The sequence below is a fragment of the Triturus cristatus genome, chromosome 3_2 (genome assembly GCF_964204655.1).
Source record: "Triturus cristatus chromosome 3_2, aTriCri1.1, whole genome shotgun sequence".
Classification (NCBI taxonomy): domain Eukaryota; kingdom Metazoa; phylum Chordata; class Amphibia; order Caudata; family Salamandridae; genus Triturus; species Triturus cristatus.
The window spans coordinates 847,010,389-847,034,921 of NC_140584.1; the positions used below are offsets into that span (position 1 = coordinate 847,010,389).

At 51.0% G+C, this 24,533-nt stretch overlaps 1 long non-coding RNA gene across 3 annotated transcripts in view; it reads left to right on the plus strand.

The window, feature by feature from the left end:
* The window catches only part of LOC146858284 (uncharacterized), a 261,641-nt gene that overhangs the window by 223,899 nt on the left and 13,209 nt on the right, over positions 1 to 24,533 (plus strand). For all 3 annotated transcript variants that reach the window (XR_014979671.1, XR_014979672.1, XR_014979673.1), the window contains exon 3: positions 18,187 to 18,300. This is a non-coding gene — a long non-coding RNA (uncharacterized LOC146858284). The remainder of the gene's footprint in view (positions 1 to 18,186; positions 18,301 to 24,533) is intronic.

Genomic DNA, 24,533 nt, shown 5'->3' on the forward strand with positions numbered 1-24,533 from the left:
TGGAAGCAATTTCATTTTAATTGTAGCTAGTCTGCCCCACCAGGACAAAAAAAGTGGGGAACAGCTATCAATGAGTGTATACATTTTTTAAGTATGTCTACAAGATTGATTTAACGGTTTCTTTAATACTATTAGTGTAGAGGATACCTAAGCACTTAATACTCCTGGCATTCCATTTGAATCCTGTATCATGAAACATATATGAAAATCAATGTTTACTTTATGGAATGACCTCGGATTTGTCTATATTCAATCTGTAACCAGAGACTAGTGAGTATTCCTTTAGCAGTGAGTAGAATGCCGGCAAAGAAGTAGTGGGGTTAGAGAGGTATAACAGAATATCATCTGCATATGCAGTGAACTTAATGTCTGTGTGTTTAAATTGGAAACCCTAATATTGTAGGGGGCGTCTTAAGTTTCTCCAAAACTGGTTCTAAGGCAAGAATTAATAAAAGTGGGGAAAGAGGGCGCCCTTGTCTAGTTCTGCTGAGGATAGGAAAGTATTTAGATTGACATCCGTTTACCCAAATAGAGGTGGAGGGTGTAAAATATAATAGCTGGATGGATCTGATAATAGGGGGTCTAAAGCCGTGCCATTTCAAAGCGCCAAAAATGAACTCCCAGTTTACTCTGCCGAATGCCTTTTCAGCTCTAATGTAATTGTAGCAACTGGTGATTCTGCCTTGGAGGCTAAATTAATAATATTAAGGAAAGTTCTATTATCTGTGATAGACCGCCCTTTTACAAAACCTGATTGATATGTATTAATAAGGTCTGGGATTAATTTATTAATACAAAAAGCAAAGATCTTACAATCCGTGTTAATCAGGAAGATAGGCCTGTAATTTTTACAAAGAGAAGGGTCTTTGTCTTTTTTAGGGATCAAACATAGCATCGCCTGAGTGAAAGACCCCTGTGTTTCACCGGTGGTTAGAAAATTATTTAACCAGGCTAACAGTTGAGGGACCAGAAATTGTTTGAAGTGACAACTTTGGGCGAACAAAGCAAATACAAGGAGATGATGTGCGGAGAGCTGAAACTTTTCAGACACTCGCCCTCAGTCACAGATCTGGGTTGAAACCCTCATCATTCTTTAGCTCACTTCCCCACCAGAGTTAAGACCCAGCTCTATGCAAATCAGTCTTGACCCTGTTCCTTAAGGGAACAGTCCAGTTCAAAAGTTTCAGCACTCCTTCTATCATCTCCATGTGATCCCACAGGGAAAAGAGAAGGAGGGTGAGACATAGTTGCCCAGGGCCACCGCTTGAATTTGGTCAGTGAGAAAGGAGGTTAGTAAGGCCAGTGCTTTATCTTTAAGCCCAGGGGAAGCAAGATGGTCACCCAGTAGTTTGTGGTTGACCGTATCAAATGCGGCCAATAGATCCAATATGATCAAGGCCACGTTTCCCCCATCGTATAACGAGTTCCTCTGTGGCAGTAATAAGGGCTAATTCTGGGCTGTGATGAGCCCGAAAACCGAATTGAGATGGATCTAATATTGAGTTTTTTGTAATAAAGGTGGTTAGTTCCGTATTGATGGCTTTCTCTACTACCTTGGATAGTAATGGAAGTCTAGAAATCGGTCTATAACTGAGAGGGCTCATCCTTGACCTCCCCAAACGGACTATCGTCACCCCCCACCTCAGAATCCTCTGCTGGCTCCCTATCCAGAAGAGATACCATTTCAAGATCCTCACGCATGCCTACATCAACCAATGACTGAACTTCCACCTACCCACAAGACACCTGCGCTCCTCACCAGCATGTGCGCACACCCCCGCATCCATCACAGCTGCAGCGGGGGCCACTCCTTCTCCCACATCACTGCCAAGTCCTGGTACGAGCATCTTTATGTTTAAAACGTTTTTATTGAGACAAAAACAAACCATGGGGGAGGGGGATAGGAGGGCAGGATACATGGAATACAGTCAAAGAAAAAGGGTGCAACTCCAGAGGGTTGGCAATAGGTAGCGCGGTGGGTCAGGGGAAAAAACACAGTAAATGAGAGCTAGAAATACAAGCTGTGGAATCCCCGCACGCGTATCCGACACCCCAAATCTAAGCAGTAAAACCCCCCCCCCCCATCAACACCCCAGCAGAACACGATCCCCCCCCTTCCCATCCCCCATCCTCCCAGTGACGAAACAACAACACTCCCCCCCCCCCCCCCGTCCTATGGTCCCGCATCAGAGTGATCCTAACCAGGAAGCCCCGCGCCCCCCCCCCCCTCCCCGGGGGGTCCCCGTCTCACATGTAAGCTAGTCCGCCGGGGTCACCGGCGGCGTCAGCCTAAGAAGCCTAAGATACCTCGGGCAGGTGAGCTCCCGGAATTCAGTGGACAGCAGCGCTAGAAAGGGTTGCCACAGCTCTTCAAATTGGTCTATCTCCCCCGCGACCGTCAGCGACAGCTTCTCCATCCCCAGCACATGCCAGAGCCTATGTAACCAACCGGTGATGGAGGGGACGGTGGTTGTGCGCCAGTGGATTAGAATGTTCTGAACCGCAGACCCCAGCGCGATTGCGATCTGCCTACCCCTACGGGACTTCAGTGGATACATTAGGTCATTGGGGAGGCCCAACAGGACATACGCCGGGAGTCGCGGCAGCTCTATCTCAAAGTGCTTATCCACCTCGTCCAAGACTTCCCTCCAGTAGGCGGTCAGCACTGGGCAATCCCACAGAATGTGTGTAAGGGTACCTTCCTGCCCGCAGCTCCGCCAGCACCCCTTGTCAGTGTGTTTATGCATTTCATACAGCCTCTCCGGGGTGTAGTACCAGTATGTGGACACCTTAGTAAAGGTCTCCGTAAGGCCCGTGTGATATGCCGAGTGCCGCGCCCGATACGCAATCTTGTCCCATTCCTTGTGGCTAAGTGTCCTACCCAATTCCCTGTGCCAACGCTCCCTCCCCGGGTTGTAATAGTGAAACGGCGGAGGTTGTAGGTATTTGTACAGATCGGTGATCAATTTAGCGTCGGAGGTCCGCGTAGCCAACCACCTCTCATACGGTGTAATTGGACGGGCGGCGGTGGCACGCACCTGGGGCTGGAGGGCCCAATGCCGGACTTGCATGTAGCGCAATCTGTCCAGCTCCGTCAGGCCGAACTCCTGGCGGAGCTGCTGAAAAGGAACCACTCCTTCCGGGCCATAGATCTGGAAGAGTGCCCTGCAGCCCGCTTGCACCCAGTGGGAGAAAACCCCCGGCTCCATCCCTGGGGAGAAGTCCGGGTTGCCCGCAATGGGCGTGAGCGGCGAAGGGAAGGTGGTAAGGCCCCGGGCCTCACAGACCGCGTCCCACACACGCAGGGGGACCCGCGTAACAAAGGAAGCGTAAAGATTGGGGGGGCGGTGCGCGCGGCGCAGGAATGGAACCTCTTGTAAGGTGCGGCCCGCCACTGCTTGGTCTTGGAAGAGCCAATGTTTATCGGACTCCCACCTGCTCCACTCCACCAGATAGCGAAGCTGCGCCGCCTGAAAGTACTTACGGAGGTCCGGAATGCCGAGACCCCCCGCTTCCGGAGCAAGCGTGGAGAGGACCCTCTTCATGCGTGGCCTACGGCCCTGCCAGACAAAGCGGGAGATGTCAGCCTGCATTTGTCGTATCCAGCCCACCGGGGGTTGGAGCGGAAGGGCCCGAAAAAGATATAGTATCTGGGGCAACACCGTCATCTTGACCGCCGCGATTCGCCCCAGCCAGGACAGCAGGCCTTTGTTCCAACGGCCAAGCTCGTCCTTGATCTTCCTGCTGAGGGAGGCATAATTGGCCGTAACCATCTCCGGTAATGTGGGCGCCAGCAGAATCCCCAGATACGGCACCGTGGACGAGGACCACTGCATGGGAAAGAGCCGCTGAAGATCCCTCCTGGTTTCCGCAGCCAGGGACACGTCTAATGCCATCGACTTGCTCATATTCATTTTGAAGCCGGCCACCCCCGCAAAAGCGTCCAGCTCTCGGAGGCAAGCAGGCAGCGACCTCCTAGGGTCGTCCAAAGTCAGCAGGACATCATCCGCGTAGAGACTGACAGTGTGAACGTACTGGCCCATCCGGACCCCGACTGCATCCGGATTATTACGAATCCTCTGAGCAAACGGCTCCATGTAGAGGGCAAATAAGAGCGGCGAAAGAGGGCAGCCCTGCCGCGTGCCGCGCTCGATGGCAAAGCCACCAGAGCTACACCCATTGACCCGCACCGACGCTGAAGGATGCTTATAGCAGTTAAATACCATGGTGCGGAACTTATCACCGATTCCCAGTTTCTTGAGGACCAGCTCAAGATACGGCCAGTGAACTCTGTCGAAGGCCTTCTCCGCATCAACAGACAGCAACATCCGCTCCCCCGAGATCCTTGAGGCCTTCTCCAGAACATGCGTCACCCTCTTGGTGTTGTCAACCGTCTGTCTGCCGGGCACAAAACCAGCCTGGTCCGCCTCCACCAGATCGGGGAGGTGTGGACTCAGCCTGGACGCGAGAATCCCCGTGTACAACTTGAGGTCGACATTTAAAAGCGAAATGGGTCGGTACGAGCCGCAGAGGGCCCGGTCCTTCCCAGGTTTCGGGATTACTGCGACCGTCGCTCTCAGGAGATCCGGTGGGATGGCTCCCGGTTCGGCGAAAGAGTTAAATAGCCGAGTAAGGACAGGGGCCACGGCCGTGCAAAAAGTCTTGTAAAAGAGCGACGTGTACCCGTCCGGGCCCGGGGCCTTTCCATGTTTCAGCCGCGCGATAGCGGAAATCACTTCCTCAACGTGGATGTCCCGCTCCAGGTGGTCAGCCTGAGCCGGATCCAGTACCGGGAGGGTCACCGACTCCAAATAGCCGTCGGCATCCCGTGGCAAGGAGAGCTCCTCAGCATACAGCGCCTCGTAGAAGCCGCGGAAAGACTCCGCTACCTCCGCGTCCCCGGAGACAACCCCCCCGTCCGCGCCCACCAATTCTTTCACAACGCTGCGTTGTTGCGCGACCCGGAGCCGGTGTGCTAGGAGCTTGCCACATCTGTCCCCCCCGGTGTAGTAGGCATGCTTCAAACGTAGGGCGGCGTACTCCGCCCTGTCAAGATCCAGAGCCGACAAGAGCTTCCTCGCTGCCTTCAGCTGCCTCCACACCCTCGGCGACCCCGTACGGCGGTGGACCTGCCCAAGCTCCCGGACTTGAGCCGTCAGCTCTTCCCTCTTCAGTTGCCGCTCCTTATTCTCAGCTGCAGAGATAGAGATGAATTCCCCCCGAAGGACGGCCTTCAATGCTGCCCACTGTGTCGCCTGCGAGGTGTCAGTATTGCTATTGTGGGTGAGATAGTCCTGTATGACCTCCCCGATGCGTTGCACCACCGACTTTTTGTGTAGAAGTGTGTCCCGGAGGCGCCACACCCCCCGAGAGGGGGAGGCCGCCGGCCACTGGAAAACGCCGGTGACTGGGGAGTGGTCAGACAGGGTCAGGACCCCGATGTCCGCCGCCGTGGCAGCGGCACGCATCGGTCCACTCACCAGGAGGTAGTCCAGCCGTGAGTAGGTGCGGTGTGCGTGCGAGAAGTAAGAGTAGTCCCTATCCGTGGGGTGCATGGAGCGCCAGAGGTCGTGCAAACCCATTTCCGCAATCCGGGTCCTCCCAGCCTGGGACAGTTCCCCCGTCTGCGGGAAGCGCTGCGCCGATCTGTCCATCATAGAGTCAAAGACAATGTTGAGGTCTCCCCCCAAGATAACGTGGCGGTCGGGGGAAGCAGTGACATCCACCAGCGCGGAATCTAGGAAGCGCTCTTGGTGATCGTTTGGGCTATACACGGAGCCGACCGTAAATGCTATGCCTCCCAGGCGCATGCGATACGCAAGGAGCCTCCCCTTCTGTTCAGCACACTTATGCAACACCTCCCCCCGAAAGGAGCTCGCTAGGAGAATAGCTACCCCCGCCGTCTTGTTCGCTGCCGAGGACAAGAACTGGGTAGGGAACCTAGCAGAGCGCATCCTGTGGCAATCTCGGGGCAATAAGTGTGTCTCCTGCAAAAGGCAAATGTCCGCCTGCGTCCCCTCCAGCAACGACAGGATCGCTCTGCGCTTCACCGGGTTGTTCAGACCCTGAACATTAAGGGTCACAACCTTTAGGCCCGGCATTCCTCGCGGGGGTCGGGAGCGCCATGCAATGGGCAGGGAATCAACGGGTGGGGCGCGCAAGGCCGCAGCGCAGGACAAGCCAGAACAAAGCGGGCATAGACAACATCGGACGGGACCTTCTCAACCCCAAAACAACCCCCCCCCCTCCCAAAACACAACCCTGGCAACTAGCCACCCCCAAACTCAAACACCCCATAGTCTCAGTCAAGCCCCAAAACGGGCAAGTCCGTAGGAAAGAGCAAAGTGGACGTCCAGCCACTCACCTCCAACCGCTCCCCCCCCAACCCTCCCGCCCCGGACCAAGCAAGTAAAGAAGCTAAAGACATCTCCCCCCGGAGTGTGTATTAGGCCGTCAAGGCCACGCTAGAGGAGCCGGTCGAGTCCCCGGCCGCCGCCCTCAGGGCGTCTGCCATGTCCGCTCTGATGGTAGGGGAGCCCGGGCGCCCCACACCGGTCGCTGAGCGCCGCCTCGATGACCTCCGCCGGTTCCGTCTCTCCGAGGACCTCCACGACGGCGTAGCTCCCTCTTCCTCCGCCGCCGTGAGCCCCAGAACCCCACAAATGTCTTGCAAGGAGCGTAGCTGGTGTAACACTCCGTTCCACCGAAAAATCAGGCGGAAGGGGTGACCCCAAGAGTACGGCGTCTCGTGCTCGCGCAGAAAGTCAGTGGCAATCCTAAAGGACCTGCGCTTTTGCAGAGTGATGGCAGAGAGGTCCTGGTAAAGCGCCACCGGCCGATCCCGGAAAGTCAGGGGCTGTTTCCTGCGGGCCTCCGCCATGATGCGCTCCTTTAGTGGAAAGTCGGGCAGGAAGGCCAGAATGTCCGGTGGAGGTGCCGATGGCTGGCGCTGCCGGCCAACCCTATGCGCCCTGTCAATGCTGATGGGAAAGTCCGCAGCTTCCCCCAGGATCTCTCGAAACAGGGCCCGCAGGTAGCCCCCCAGATCGGACCCCTCGTCTGCAGTCGGCACACCACGCACTCGAATGTTGTTCCTCCGAGATCTGTTCTCAAGATCCTCAGAGTGGGCCTGGAGCTCCACACACTGTTCCCGGAGGCGAAGAACGTCCTGCTGGAGGTGGACTATCTCCTCCGATCGCTGTTGGCCCTCCGTCTCCACCGCTTCCACACGCTCACCAAGGCCCTCCACCTCCCTGCGCACTTCTCGGACCTCGCTGGCCACCTCCCGCTTCAGTGTCTGGAAGTCCTCCCTGAGGGAGCTAAACAGTTCCTCCATAAAGGCCCTCGTGACGGGTGGCTCCCCTCCAGTCACATCCGCCGGAGCCCGGGAGGGCCCCGGTGAGGGCTGCGTCCTGTCCCGCAAGTGCTGGGCCCTGCCAAGCATGTCCGGCAGGGTACGGTCCCCTTTCTTCGGGCCTCCTTTTCCAGACATCGCTAGCTCCGCAGTCGGGCACCGATCCAGGCGCCCCAGGGATGCTCAGCCGCCGGCCAGCACTCGACCTGGGTATCCCCCACGAGTGAAGTCGCTGCGTCACAGGTGACAAAATGGCGGCCCAGTCCGGTCACCGTCAGCCGCAAGAGCTAGTGTGAGACAACCAAGGGGGCCGCAGCGGAGGGGTCCCAACAGCACATCCCTCCGGTAGTCAGCCCAGCAGTAGCGGGGGTCGCCTGCATCCCGCAGCCAGGACTCCAGCGAAGGCTGCCACCACTGCTCCGTCGGGGACAAAATGGCGGCCGGGCGGAGCAGGCCAAAACGACCAGGCCCGGCGACACCACCGGGGCCCCCGAGGCACCCCGCAGTAAAATAAGTTCCACCACCGGCCCCCGTTTGTCACGCACAGGGGCCCAGATGGTCCAACCCCATCAGAGAGTCCGCTGTACCTCGGCTAGGGGTCAGGGCCTCTGCAGTGCGAGGTGTCGCCGTCACCAATCCGAGTGCCGGGGCACCCGTCCCAAGCCTTCCACACCGTCGGGCCCCTACCCGCAAGGCTCCTTCAGTCACCGTCGACCGGCGGGCCAGATCCCCTCCAGATCGCAACTTTCAGCACCAGGCCCAGCCGAGGCGCCCGGACAGCCCTCCAATGCGCTCCGCCCCTCGGGCTCGCCGTCGTCGTGCCTTGATCTCGGTCGAACTTTTGGGGGGGTTCCCCCGGGGCGATCCGGACCAAAACAGCACCGATGTGTGCCCCTGATGTTCCGCCACGCTCCTCTCCCGCGCTGAGCCTCAGCGGGGGGAGAAAAGCATAAGAAAAAGGCTCTAGCTTGGCCGGGCCGGAGGAGCTACGGGAGGAAGCGTCCGCTCACCCCGCCATCTTGGCCACGCCCCCGGTACGAGCATCTTTAAACCTCACCCTCCTGCCAGACTTCAGGAGAAACTCAAGATCTGGCTGTTCGACAGAGATGTTGCACCCATAGCGTCCAGATACCCCTAGGGGTGAAAGTGTTGTGCTATACAAATGCTGATTGATTGACTCCAATGTTTCAGACTCTATCCTGGATTTAGGTGAGACTAACTCAGAGGGTTCTGGGCCTCATCACCTCCTGTATCCTGTTGGTAAAACATTCCCGTTGGCACATGTGGCTCAACAGTGGGACTTGAAGACCCAGTGGGCACAGCATCAGGGAACTCTTTCCGACCTGGTCCAGATATTGGAAGGAACTGCAAATGACCTGCAGTGGTAGTTCACGGACCCCAGTTAATGTTAGAGCTCTCTCTCTCTTCTCCACCCAGAGATTGCAGTGGTGAGAGATTTGTCACTCCTGGGTTGGCCACCTAGGAAAGGTGGAGATCAGAGGACTTTGGTCTCTGGCAGAGTCTTGCACCATGTCAACCTGTTTAAACTGAGAACGATCCGACTGGCATTAAAACCCTTTCTTCAATCAAGGGAAGGCTCATTCAGGTGTTTACGGACAACACCACCGCCATGTGGTATTTCAACACGCAGTACGGGGTAAGGTCGTGGGCCCTATGTCAAGAGGCTTTGCCTCTCTAGACATGGCTGGAACGTCAAGACATTTCCCTGATGGTTCAACTTCCAGCAGGCTATCTAAATGTCAAATCAGGGAACTAAGCCATTGATGCTTAGTGGATCACAAATGGCAACTCCATCCAGAGGTGGTGCACTCTCTCTCCCAATATTGGGAAGAGCCTTTGTTCTGATCCATTTGCCACTTCCAAGAACACACACTGTCAGCACTTCTGCGTGCTGGAGTTTCCAAGGTGGCTCTTGCTCTGAGACGCATTTTTTCTCGAGTGGAGCTCAGGACTCTTATATGCCTCTCTGCCGATGCCACTCATGTCCACAGTTCCCAAAAAGATCAAGAACGGTGGCCTGGCAAGATGGCCGGACAGACGTAGCTCGCCTCGGCTCCCGGTCCGCGCTGCAGCTCTGATCAATTTGCTACGGTGATAGCTCGCCAGCCAGACCCCAAAACGCATCAGCGCATCGGCGAACACAAGAGGCATGTTTTGAAAGCCCGTTCTTATTGCGGACCCCTGAGGACAACCAGAACACAGCAAAGGCGGTCCAGCCGTGGAACACCTAAAATGGCGGTGCCTACCTGATGTGAAGCAGAGACTTCGACCCCACCGTAGGATGACTCCGGGGCCCGGCGGGGACACAGCCGCCACAGCTTGGACTCTCCTGTAAGCTTGCCTGCCGTGATTGAAGGGAGGAACTACCAAGGCATGCCAACCCTGGGCAAAATCTCAGATCCCAGGTTCCAGAGGTGGGTGCACGCGTCCTAAATACCCAAGCATAGACTACCCTACAAGAGTGCCCCAAACTATTGAAGTTTGCCCTGGTTACGGGTGCCTGGGTGTGATAGTTGACTGGGAGTCGGATCCCGTGCTCTACCTGACCTCAAATCGGCGGCCCGCTGGGGAAACCAGGCTCGCTGAATACGATAGTCTCTTTGCCGGACTCTGCCTGCCACTACATGCAAACTTTGGCGAATCAAGGGGAGCCTGTCACATGAGACCAGCGGGCCCTGACCCCCAAGATAACGTATTGAGAGCGCCACTCCTCTTGGGCAGTGGACGCCATGCCTGACCCTGAGGTGGCGGCCTGGTGCGGCCAGACCCGGATTGGACACAGTGTTCCGAGATTCTGCTGCCCCCTGGAATTGCTGAATAATGCCCTGTGATCCTTCAAGTGCTGGGGAGGGTTAGAGGACGATCAGTGACCGCCTACACTGCGGCTTGAGAGGACAATCAGCGTCCTGTCTCATCGACAGCTCATACCTACAGCAGCTTGATCTTGTCAATGACCATGCCACATGCCGTCCTTGGCTCTGAATAGAAGAGGCCCAGTGACCTGTAATTAACGGAAGCCTCCATTCACTACAGCCTTCCCACTGACATCGCAGCCCACAGGACAACGACTTAACGAGTGAAGATTAGACCACAGGGCGCACGATTGCTGGGGCTTCCTTTGGCCGGGACCTAGAAGGGCGCCAGTGACATCGCCGGTGTTTCGGGGGGACCCAGGGCCGCCTCACACCACACTTTGTTCCTAGGTCTGCCGCTGCAACGGAGCCCGGCCCAGGCCTGCCTCAATGCCGCCAAAGGTGACGAGCAAGGCACCGACCAGTGTAACCAACTTCTTCGTGTCAACAGACAAAGGCTCGCTGTCTGACTCGGGCAAGAGATTGGACGTCCAGGCCCTCACAAAGGACGACCTCCTGGCCACACTAAGGGACTTTTAAGACTGAGCTACGGAATGAACTGGGGCAGGACCTTAAAGTCTCGATCGACCAACTGAAATCAGAGCTCACCGGACAACTCACCTCCCTCCAACAAGATGTCGACTCTGTGGGCACGAGAGTGATGGACCTCGAAGCCCGAACTCAAGATCTAAATAAGCACACTGCCAATATGCGAGAAGACATCCACTCCCTCCGAGCCCAATTGAGCCAGACACAGCTCAAGCAGAAGACCTCAAACACGAAGGGAGAATCTCCGCATTCGAGACCTGGAGGAGGGAGCCGAAGGCCCGGACCTCGAGGCATTTATAGAGTGCCTCTTCGTGGAAATTCTCAGCCCGCTGACCATTAAAATAAAACTCGAGAGGGTGCACCGCGTCGAAAGCATGGTCACCGGAGAAAAGAAATGGCCCCGCGATGTTCTTGTCAAATTCCATTCCTATAAAGCCAAAAGAGGTGTTTTGCTAGCCGCCAGGAAAAAAGAAATAGTCTCCTTCCAGGACCACTCCTGCACCATTTTCCAGGACCTGGCACCGGCCACGCTAGCTCGGAGACAACTATTCCGTCCCATCACGACAAAACTACAAGGTGATAACATTAGATATAGGTGGACTTATCCCTACGGCCTCTCCTTTGAATTTAACAACAGGCAACGGCACATCACAGAATTGCAAGAAGGTATGGATCTTCTGGGCCTCTCCTCCGAGCTTTCTGAACCCACACAGAAACGACCGCAGGACCCGCCGAGAGGCGGACCCTCAGTTAATCAATGGTCCACCAACTCCCAGAGAAACTGTAGATGAGGCCCTTATAGACAGGTTGACCGGCTGCCCGAGTTACGGGACCTGCCCTGGATGCAGCTCTAATCCTGTTAGACTTTGATATCGCCAGGGGGACGCTCTGTGTTTGGTTATGGCCAGGCATGCTACGCTTCTATCGCTGAACATAAGGCACCCTCACCAACTATATTATGCCTCCCAACAATAGAAGACCTGTGCTGTTGTCTCACACTGGGAGTCGACTCATCTGACGAATTCCACAGGGACAGATCTTATATTTGGTCCTGCCAAGCACTCGGACTTCGTTTTATGGCCTAGCTGCAGCGAAAACATTTTCACAAGCAGCCTTAGAGATGGGGCCCTTTGGACTGGTCTTACCGCTTTCCGAATGCAGCACCTGAAGACTTTCGCTCAATGTATGATTGGAGCGGGCATGGACGGGGACCTCGGTCCTTCTTTCCCCTCTCGATCTCGGATCATTGTTTGGTCTCGATAGGCCTGTCCTGGTCCCATATTACATCCACGACACTCAAATGGTACTTCCCAACTTCCCTCAGACAGGATAGAGTGCTCTGTACTGAGTTACTAGTGGCCATCACTGATATTTTTTTTGATTTTTTTTTTTTAACCCTAATAATCCCGAAGACACCAATGCTTTAAACAACTGGGACGCCTTCAAGGTGGTATTCCGAGGGAAATGCATCGGCCTTAACTCTGCTCTGAACAAACAGAGGGCTAAGGAACGGGAAAGCTTAGAATCAGAACTGAAAAATATTGAAAAACAACACAAAGCCAACCCCACCAGGGCCTCCCTACGCACACTCACTGTGTGAGAAGTGAGAAGTTACGAGCCATCTATAATAATAGAGCAGAATTCACTCTTTTAAAACTACGTCAGCTGTCATACTCACAGGGTAACAAGATAGGTCAACATCTAGCCAGACAATTAAAGGAAAAACGCGAACGGGAATATATAGGGGGGATACTAACTGAGGACGGAACTCTGACACATAAAGATGCGGAAAAAGCTGAAACTTTCGGGTCCTTTTATAAAACACTATACCAGGTAGAATCAAGGGAAGGAGAAACACAGGAGGGCTATCTCCAAACATTACAGCTTGCACTGGCCTCACAGACACAGAATGACAACTTAATAGCGCCCATAACTTCCGACGAAGTGGCTTCTATCATAAAATCCCTCAAAATACATAAGGCTCCCGGGCCCGACGGGCTCACGACCCACTTCTATAAAACGTTCGCTCCAGATATCATCCCCCATCTTACGTGGCTTTTTAACATAATCGCCACAGAAGGCGCGGCCCCCCATCGATGTCTGAAACTCTGTTGTCTCGAAGCCTTGGAAGGACCCACAACGCTGCTCCTCATACCGTCCCATAGCCCTCTTAGATGTAGATGCGAAAATATATTCGGCCATTTTGGCTGCTCGGTTAAACGATCCCATGCCTGACCTTATCCACCCTGATCAGTCTGGAGTCATCAAAGGCCGCCAGACCCATGATAATACCAGACGCATCGTACATTTGATAGAAAAGGCCACCAAACGAAAAATACCAGCAGTACTCGTGGGTCTAGACGCCGAGAAGGCGTTAGACAGGGTGGATTGGTCCTTTCTTTTTAAAACGCTTACCCACTTCGGCTTCACGGGCGACTTCCTTACCATGCTTCGGGCTCATTATGGACAACTGCGCTCTAGAGTGCAGGTGAACGGGATTGTCTCAGCCCCCTTCTCCCATACCAGAGGAACACGCCAGGGATGCCCACTTTCCCCACTATTATTTGCCCTTAGCATTGAGCCATTGGCGATGGTCATACGGGGATCACCGGGGATCAAGGGAATTCCTTTTAGCGAGGAGAGACACAAAATGACGCTTTTCGTGGATGACATACTTCTATCCCTCACTGAGCCATCCTGCTCTCTCCCCACACTTCAGACAGAATTGGCACGCTTTGAGGCAGTGGCAGGTTTCAAAATTAATTTATACAAATCACTTCTACTTAACTTAACCATCCCTGATAATGAAGTGAGAGAACTAAGCCATCATACCTCGCTACAGTGGACTTCCCGATCTCTGCAATGTACAACTGACACCACGTGTTGCGGGGCTCTTCAAAGCTAACTTCCCGTCCACCCTTCACAAACTGATCTCGATAGATAGAAACCGCTTTTTATCTCCTGGCTGGGACGCGTACATGCAGTCAAAATGACCTTACTTCCTAAACTCCTGTACTTGTTCCAGATCTTGCCAATAGAACTCGATAAAGACTTCCTACCTAAGGTCAAATCTATGATACTAAAATTTGTGTGGCAGGGAGGTCGAGCACGCTTCTCCTACCCGATACTACGGCGCCTAAGAACAGAAGACGGGGTAGGCCTACCCGATTTTGCCCTTTACTACAAAGCGGCACAACTCCGAGTGGTGACTGAATGGTCTAAAAGTGAGTCGGAAAAACATTGGCTCTATATGGACCGTTCCGTCACCGGAAGGTCTATTTGGAATCTCATATGGCGCCCCAAGAGAGACAGACCTGAGAATGCCTACATACCCCCACCCGCACCACTCTGAAAGTCTGGGACACCATTTCTAAAAATGACCAGTGGACCACCTTCCGATCGCCGTACACCCCTCTCCACTTTAATCCAGAATTCCCGCTGGCTTTGCGAGAGGGCCCCTTCAAGGCCTGGAGAGAAGGCGGTTGTTGAGCACTAACGCATCTCTTTCATAACTCTGATATCCTTACTTTTGAGAATTGCAGGAGGGATTACAACCTAGAATCAACAGAACACTTTAACTACCTCCAGCTTAAACACTGGGTCACCGCACCTCACATCCGAGACGCAGCCACCCGACCTCTCACAAAATTTGAATTATATGTCCAGACTGCCAGTTCCATGAAAGGAGTGATCTCATTCCTCTACAAATATCTACTCCATACCCTGCACTCCCCATGACCACGTTACAAATACATGTGGGAGGATTTCCTCCAGTGCTCAATTTCGGATGGGGAGTGGAAGGGCCTTTGGGCCGACATTACTAAATTCAACCATTCTATTGAGCTGCGGGAGGTATATCTTAAAACAATGATAGACTGGTACCTGTACCCCTCTAAACTTAAGCACATATTTCCAGGTACGTCTGATCTGTGCTGGAGGGGCTGCGGACTGGTGGGTGATTTCCGTCACATTTGGTGGGATTGTCCCACTATTCGCCCCTTCTGGGAAGAAATTCTTGCTCACATTAAAGATATTCTGGGCTACCCTAGTCCGACCACAATAGCAGAGACTTTACTAGGCCTCCGAGACCCCACCATAGAACACCAAACCAAGGCTGATAAGGCCATTATGTGAACCTGCTGCGGAGCAGCGAAAGTTGTGATAGCGGCCGCCTGGAAGAGGAGGGAGGCACCTGCGGTCTCGCTGTGGCACTCTCTGCTTTGGAGACTTCTGAGTAGAGAGGATGTCCGATATCTTTCGAGATAACTATAAAAACTTTTAGTACAAATGGGGTCCATTAGTCATCTTCCTGCGGCAGGGTTTGCCACAAGCAGTATGCCCTCCTTCCATCAGAAGAATGCAGCTCTTTCAATTCAGTACCTGTGACATTTTGACAACAGATTACCGCCACCACTATTTCTCGGAAGGGTTTAGGGGTGGGTTTTTCTATATCCTAATTTTGTTGTGGGGACTCATTTGGTTTTGTTCTGGGTTTAGTATTTCTTATGTTAAGCACCCTCCCTGTTGGAGTGTACCGAGCTCTAAACTCGTCACAAAAGAAAGACGGGCTGAATGTATATTCTATCCGATTGTAATACTATAAGCCTTCACACCTTGGACAACTGTACTCTTCTTCTAGGTACCATTGAGAAGAAGGCTTAGATTATCTCCGCTGCACTACAAAACAGCCCAAAATATGCTTTGCCGCTTTACTATTTTTCTTTCTGATTCTATACTCATTCTCTAATGTTGCGCACTGTTTGGAATGATGTCAATAAAAACAAGTTTGACAAAGAAAAAGATCAAGAACTACCAAGCCCAAGCCATCCCAGTGGCTCCGAATTGGGCACAGAGATTATGGTATCCTGAGTCTGTCATCAAGTCTGGCTACTCCTGTGGGAGGATCTTCTGTTGCAGCAACAGGGCAGGGTACTCTACCCAAACATGTCTACTTTCCAGCTTCATGCGTGGAGATTGAGCGGCAATAGTTCAGTGTGTTTAATCTTCCTCCTGAAGTGTGTGATGTCATCATATCAGTCAAGCATTCCTCCACTAAAACTATTTACGTCTGCCGATGGGACAAGTTTGTGGTTTGGTGCACCTCTAAATTAGTTGATACTTTGTCTGCACCCATACCTGAAGTTCTCTTGTTTGTTTCATCCCTTGCTTTGGGAACAGTCAAGGTACATCTGTCTGCCATTTCCGCTTTTCTGCAGTTGCCAGACTAACCTTTGTTCAAGTAACCTGTTGTGACTAGATTCCTTAAAGGTTTATAGCATATGTTTCCCCCAAACACCATTCATTGTGCCCCAATGGCACTTATATATAGTTCTCACTTGCACAGATGCACAATTGCCCTCTTCGGCTTCTCACTATAAAACTTTCTTCCTTGTAGTAATAACGTCTGCCAGAAGGTTAGCGAGCTACAAGTACTTTGTTAACCCCACTTCATTCTTCTCAGACAAATTGTTTATTAAAACCACAGCATCCTTTTTGCCAAAGGTAGTTGCACCTTTCCACATCGCGCAGAGCTTTTCACCCTGTCTAGCTACCCACCAATCCCATCCTCCTAAGGAAGAGGAGCGACTTCACCGCCTGAATCCAAATAGAGCGTTATTATTAATCCATATTGATTTTACCCAATACTTCTGTTCAACTCTTTGTTGGATTTATGGGGGAAAAGAAAGGGAAGGCATTTCAGAAGAGAACAGTCTCTCTATGGGTCATTCTCTGCATTAAGATCTGCTACGAGATGGTCAAGAAACAGTACCCAGAGGCATTAAGAGCTCATTCCACCAGAGCTCAAGCTGCAACCACTGTGTTATAGGGGTTCAGGCCTGATCATCTCTCAGGTCTTTACATGGGCATCACTGAACATATTTGCCAAACCTTACTGCCTCAACAGTCCGGTCCAGCGAGATGGGCATTTTGCCTGCTCGGTCCTCCAGGACTTCTTAGCCTAAACCAGTACACAGACCCACATTCGGGGATAGATTGCTTTGGTATCTATTCTAAGATAAATAATCTGTGGCAAAGTCTCTATCATATGAATAAGTTAATTACCTTGGGTATCACTTTATCTGGTATAGACTCTATCTAGCCGCAGATTCCTTATGGACCCTCCCTTCCTCCCCATTCTGTGTACTGTTTTACCGCCTAAAGGAGATCTTTCGGGACCTCCTCTTGGCACACTAGTCATTCCTCCTCAGCTTGGCTCTGTGTCTCTGGTGTGGAAAAACAGTCAAGAACTGAGGTCAGCGTCCTGGAGTGGAACCTATATAGGTATTGCACGCCACTTAAGGCGCGAACGATGCCATGTGGAGCCAACAGACACCACCTAGTGATGCGCATGGGGATTGCAAAAAAATTTCCAGATCCAGTCTGATGCCTGGGGAATATTCGAAAGTGAGTAATCTGCTGCTAGATAGTCTCTATCAGATAAGGCTTTACCAAAGGTAAGTAACTTGTTCTTCTCAAAGTGTGTACTGTGTTCCATCTGACCTCTTGCACACACACCCCAAGGAGCTGGCAAAATCAGTTTGGTGTAAAAAAGGAGTCCTAAAGAGATCTGTCTTTCCACTTGAGTTTAAAGAAATTAAGATCAATTTCCGGTCTCCTTTAAACATATTGAACATAGATCCACTGTTTGTGACTTCCAGAAAGGGGAAAATATATGTATATTAGCCAGGAGCGGCTCATGTCAGGGAAAAGAGGCGGATGAGGGTCAGGGGGGAGGGGCAATAGGTAACCATGGAGACAAATGCAAAAACAATTAAAAAGGACATACTTCCGACCTCCATGATCATGTCGCACTCTTCTGCTGTCCTCTCCTTTCCACTGCCAGGCAGGCACAGGTTCCCAGCCTGCCCTGCGGCTAATCCTGAAGCTGCTCTCATTTTGAGGTGATTTGTGATCCAAGACAGACTGGGAGCCTGTGCCTGCTCTCTTCATCCCCAGCAATGCAGCTGACGTTGGCGAGCGCGTCACTGCGCATGTGGATTAGGCCGGCCTGAGACGGATGGCCAAACCCACATGCGCTGTGAAGGCAGTGCCCAGCACTCCCCATCCAGTCTGTCACCACACTGGCCCCGCCCCCAAGCCTGGGCACAAGGAAAAATAAAATTATATTAAAAACAGGTTTTAAACCCATTTTATTTTTCACACTTTTAAAAGTGTTGGCAAGGTGGGGGCGATGCTCCTCTGCTGATATTAGCTCAATTTGTTCAGACGTCATATGCAAATAAATAATGCTTTTACATTTAAAGTTTAAAATGTCTACTTCAAAAACTACAGGTAAGTTAAATGTCTTTTTTGGGTTGTTTTCAAATGCTAAATTAGATTGACTCTTTCAAAGGCATGTGCTGTCTCTGTGATCGAAAAGTTCATGTATATTTTTAATTTTCTCTCCAGGATACCTTGCTTTGACGCAATTTCTTTTTAAAGTGCTTCGTGTAATGGGGATCCATATTTCATACCCCTTGGTCAACCAGCCTGTTGTTTTTGAGGATGAATCAGAAGAAGATGGTGAGCTTTTGCTTTTCAGCAACTACATGAAATTAACGTTAGAGTTAGCTAACAGGCAGATTAGAGAACAGCTTAGTTGCAATTACACTGTAGTCCTACTCTGTGCCAATTTAATTCTGGTAAACTAGAAAAACTCTAATCAAAAATAATGTTTTTATTTTAAAAGAATTTGAAGCTCTCGGTTTTCAGACAGGCCATCTACAACTGAGTTCCATCCCTCCACTGCTTATCCCCAACTGCCATCCCCATTTCCTGTTTTTATGGTTAAGCCTGTAAAAGCATGCGCTAGCAAATGTGTATCACTTGTGAGACACTGCTTACAATTTGTTGGCTTGCTTGGCACTCTTCTTTACAGCCTCATTATTGGTCACTGTAGGCCTAGTATCATTTCTGTTTCTCTCTGTGGAGCAGGGACCATGCACTGATTGTTTCAGCTTAATAAGTGTCTGTCTGCCGCTCCTGATGTGAGTGAGGTGCTATTATGTTCTTTTTAGCTTCTAATGCCCTGCAAATAGAAGATGTGTGGCTGACAAAATTGTGCTGAGCAGGTCAAACAAAATTGCAAAGCTCTATTTTCTAGAGTTAAAATGCCTATAATTTTTAGGGTTGAGCCTGTGATAGCATGTGCTGCCGCATGTGTATCTCTTGAGAGACACTGTTGTTATCAAAAAGGGCTTGGAGCCTGTCCGTTAGTTACAATTTGCTGGCTTGCGTGGCGCACTCTTCTTTACAGACTCATAACTGATCACTGCAGGCCTAGAATAATTTCTGTTCCTCTATGTGGAGCAGATATCAACCACTGATTGATTCAACTTTAATCAGTGCCCATCCGCTGCCACCCTCATAATTGAGCTATTTTGTTCTCTTTAACTTCTAGCGCCCTGCAAACAGAAGGCGTGTGACTAGCAAAAACGTGCTGAGCAGTACAAAACGTTTTATTTTCTAGAGTAAACATTCTCTCACTTTGCCAAGTCTTCTTTTCTCACTTCACTCTCATGTTTTGTTTTATTTTTGCTGATCAGGCTGTTCTCAAAAGATGTAGATTATCTTGTTCTATAAATTGCAAAGCAACATTGTTTATTTCTTATGTGTAATTTTCGAAATTATGCAGTGCAGTACACCCCACTCCAATCTAAACCGCCCCACTCCAATCCACCCAACACAAATTCACTCAATCCAATCCACCTCACTCAATCCAGTCCACCCCAAAACAAACCAGTCTACCCCACTCACCCCAATACACTTCGATCCACCACATTCCAGTGCTCTCAAAACACCCCACTCTAATCTGCCCCGCGACGGTCCAAAACAATCTGCCCCACTCCAGTCCAAAACAATCTGCCTCACTCCCATACAAAGCAACCTGCCCCACTTCCACATGCTCTACTCCAATCCAAAATAATCTGCCCGCTACAATCTAACCCATTCCTAAACAATTTGCCCCACTCCAATCCCACAAAATCGGATCCACATCAATCTTAAACAATCTGCCACACTTCAATCCAAAAGAATCTGCCCCTCTCCATTCTGCCCCACTCCAATCCAAAACAATATGCTCCACTCCAGTCTACCCTACTCAATCCAAAACAATCTGTCCCACTCCAATTCAAAACAATCTGTCCCACTTTAGTCTACCTCACTCCAATCCAAATCAATCTGCCCCATTTCAATCCAAACAATCTGCCCCACTCCAATCCAGTACAATCTGCCCTACTCCAATCCGCCTGCTCCAAGCTGCCCCACTCCAATGCGCCCCACTCCAATTTAACCCATCCCACACTAATCCAAGCCGGCCCAATACAGTGTCTACTCCACTCATATCCAATCCACCTTACCCCACTCCAATCTTCCCCAACCCAAAACACTCTGCCTCACTGCAGTCCAAAACAATCTGTCCCTCTCCAATCTGCCTCACTTCAATCCATAATAATCTGCTCCACTCTGTTCCAAAACATTCTGCCCCACTCCAATCCAAAACAAACTGCCCCACCCCAATCCAAAACAATCTGCCCCACCCCAATCCAAAACAATCTGCCCCACTCCTATCCTTAACAATCTGCCCTACTCGAATCTGCCACACTCTCATCCAAAACAACCTACCACACTCCAATTCAAAGCAATCTGCCCCATTCCAGTCTAAAGCAATCTGCTGCAAAACAACTTGCCCCACTCCAGTCCAAAACTATCTGCCCCACTCCAATCAAAAACAATCTGCCTCACTTATATCCAAAAATAATCCGCCCACTCCAATCCAAAATAATCTGCTCCACTCAAATCTGCCCCACTCCAATATGCCCCACTCCAATCCAAAACAATCTGCACCACTTTAATATGCTCCACTTCAATCCAAAATAATCTTCCCCACTCCAGTCCAAAACAATCTGCCTCACTCCCATACAAAGCAACCTGCCCCACTTCCACATGCTCTACTCCAATCCAAAATAATCTGCCCGCTCCAATCTAAAACAATCTAACCCATTCCTAAACAATTTGCCCCACTCCAATCCCACAAAATCGGATCCACATCAATCTTAAACAATCTGCCACACTTCAATCCAAAAGAATCTGCCCCTCTCCATTCTACCCCACTCCAATCCAAAACAATATGCCCCACTCCAGTCTACCCTACTCAATCCAAAACAATCTGTCCCACTCCAATCCAAAACAATCTGTCCCACTTTAGTCTACCTCACTCCAATCCAAATCAATCTGCCCCACTCCATTCCAGTACAATCTGCCCTACTCCAATCCGCCTGCTCCAAGCTGCCCCACTCCAATGCGCCCCACTCCAATTTAACCCATCCCACACTAATCCAAGCCGGCCCAATACAGTGTCTACTCCACTCATATCCAATCCACCTTACCCCACTCCAATCTTCCCCAACCCAAAACACTCTGCCTCACTGCAGTCCAAAACAATCTGTCCCTCTCCAATCTGCCTCACTTCAATCCACAATAATCTGCTCCACTCTGTTCCAAAACATTCTGCCCCACTCCAATCCAAAACAACCTGCCCCACCCCAATCCAAAACAATCTGCCCCACTCCTATCCTTAACAATCTGCCCTACTCGAATCTGCCACACTCTCATCCAAAACAACCTACCGCACTCCAATTCAAAGCAATCTGCCCCATTCCAGTCTAAAGCAATCTGCTGCAAAACAACCTGCCCCACTCCAGTCCAAAACTATCTGCCCCACTCCTATCAAAAACAATCTGCCTCACTTATATCCAAAAAGAATCCGCCCACTCCAATCCAAAATAATCTGCTCCACTCAAATCTGCCCCACTTCAATATGCCCCACTCCAATCCGCACCACTTTAATATGCTCCATTTCAATCCAAAACATTCTGCACAACTACAATCTGTCCCAATCCAATCTGCTCCACTCCAGTCTAAAACAGTAAGCCCCACTTCAATCTGACCCACTCCAATCCAAAACAACCTGCCCCACTCTAGTTGAAAACAATCTTCCCCACTCCAATTTAAAGCAACCTGTCCCACTCCAGTCAAAAATAATCTGCCCCACTCAAATCAAAGACAATCTTCCCTTCTCCAATCTGTCCCACTCCAGTCCAAAACAATCTGACCCACTCCAATCCAGAACAATCTACCCTACTCCATTCCACAGGAATCTGCTCCACTCCAATACAAAACAATCTGCCCCACTCCAGTCCAAAACAGTCTGCTCCACTCCAGTCCAAAACAGTCTGTCCCACTTTAGTCTGCCCCACTCCAATCCAAATCAATCTGCCCCATTTCAATCCAAACAATCTGCCCCACTCCAATCCAGTACAATCTGCCCTACTCCAATCCGCCTGCTCCAAGATGCCCCACTCCAATGCACCCCACTCCTATATGCCCCACTCCAATTTAACCCACCCCACACTAATCCAAGCCGGCCCTATACAGTGTCTACTCCACTCCTATCCAATCCACCTTACCCCACTCCAATCTTCCCCAACCCAAAACACTCTGCCTCACTGCAGTCCAAAACAATCTGTCCCTCTCCAATCTGCCTCACTTCAATCCACAATAATCTGCTCCACTCTGTTTCAAAACATTCTGCCCCACTCCAATCCAAAACAACCTGCCCCACCCCAATCCAAAACAATCTGCCCCACTCCTATCCTTAACAATCTGCCCTACTCGAATCTGCCACACTCTCATCCAAAACAACCTACCGCACTCCAATTCAAAGCAATCTGCCCCATTCCAGTCTAAAGCAACCTGCTGCAAAACAACCTGCCCCACTCCAGTCCAAAACTATCTGCCCCACTCCAATCAAAAACAATCTGCCTCACTTATATCCAAAAAGAATCCGCCCACTCCAATCCAAAATAATCTGCTCCACTCGAATCTGCCCCACTCCAATATGCCCTACTCCAATCCAAAACAATCTGCACCACTTTAATATGCTCCACTTCAATCCAAAACATTCTGCACCACTCCAATCTGTCCCAATCCAATCTGCTCCACTCCAGTCCAAAACAGTAAGCTCCACTTCAATTTGCCCCACTCCAATCCAAAAGAACCTGCCCCACTCCAGTTGAAAACAATCTTCCCCACTCCAATTTAAAGCAACCTGTCCCACTCCAGTCAAAAATAATCTGCCCCACTCCAATCAAAGACAATCTGCCCTTCTCCAATCTGTCCCACTCCAGTCCAAAACAATCTGACCCACTCCAATCCAGAACAATCTACCCTACTCCATTCCACAGGAATCTGCTCCACTCCAATACAAAACAATCTGCCCCACTCCTGTCCAAAACAGTATGCTCCATTCCAATCCAAAACAATTTGCACCACTCCAATCTGCCCCACTCCAAAACAATCTGCCCCACTCAATCCAAAACAATATGCCCCACCCCAATATAAAACAGTCTTCCCCACACAAATTCAAAACAATCTGACCGACTCCAGTCCAAACCTATCTGCCCCACTCCAACCTAAAACAATCTGCCCTACTCCAATCTGTCCCACTTCATTCCAAAACAATCTGTCCAACTTCAATTTAAAACAATTTGCCCCACTCCAATCTAAAACAATCTGCCTCATTCCAATCCGAAACAATCCACCCCACTCCAATCCTATCGACCTCCCCCCAATCCATTCCATCTGATCTCATCCCAATCCACCCCACTCCATCCCAATTCACCCCACTTCAATCCACCACAATACGCCTAGGCCTGGGCGGTAAATTTCGTTCCGCTCGCGGAATTTGCGGAATTTCGGTAATTTCGCGTTCCGCGGAGAACGCGAAATTGCCCAAACTGCTGCTTTCCGCGACTTCGCGAAATTTTTTCTTGTTCGCGTTCTCAAAATGCGTGTTCGCGAGATATTTCTCCCCGAGCACGCAAACAGCAACTGTGAACAGGAAAAAAGCATCGCGAACAAGCAATTCCGCGTGTTCGCGGAATTTCTGCATGTTCGCGGAGATTTTTTACCGTTTCGCGGAGATTTGCGTAACGCGATTACGCAAATTCCGCCCACCCCTAAATACGCCCCACTCCAATCCAATATACCCACACCAATCCAGGTCAGCCCAGTCCCATCTACCCCACTCCAATCCACCTCACCTAAATCCATTCCACCCCAGTTCAATCCACCCCACTCCAATCATCTCAATCCACCTCACTCCATCCAATCCACCCCTGTCCAGTCCAACCCACCCCACTCCAGTCCCAGCCACCCTACTCCAATCCACCCCATTCCAATCCAACCCACCCTCCCACTCCATCCAATCCAGCCCACCTGCTCCAATACAACTTAAACCAATCAATCCACTCAGATCCATTCTACCCCATTCCAAACCACCCCCACTCCAGTCCAATCCACTGCAATGCAGTCCACCCACCCCACTCTAATCCACCCCATTTCAAGCCACCCCAATGCAAACCACCACAATCCAATCCACCCCACTCCAAACCACCCACCCCACCCAACTTCAATGTAATCCATCTTAATCCACCCCAGTCCACTCCAGTCCATTTAACCTTATTCCACCCTACTCCAATCCAATCCATCCCTCTCCAAACCACCATAATCCACCTCACCACACTCCAATCCACACCACTCCTCACCAATCCAACCTACCCCAATCCAGTCCACTCTACTTCAGTCCAATCGAACCCACTCCAGTCCAATCCACTGAAACCCAATCCACCCAATCTAATCCATTTTAATCTATCCTCTTCAAATACAGTCCAACCTACCTTAATCCACCCCACCCC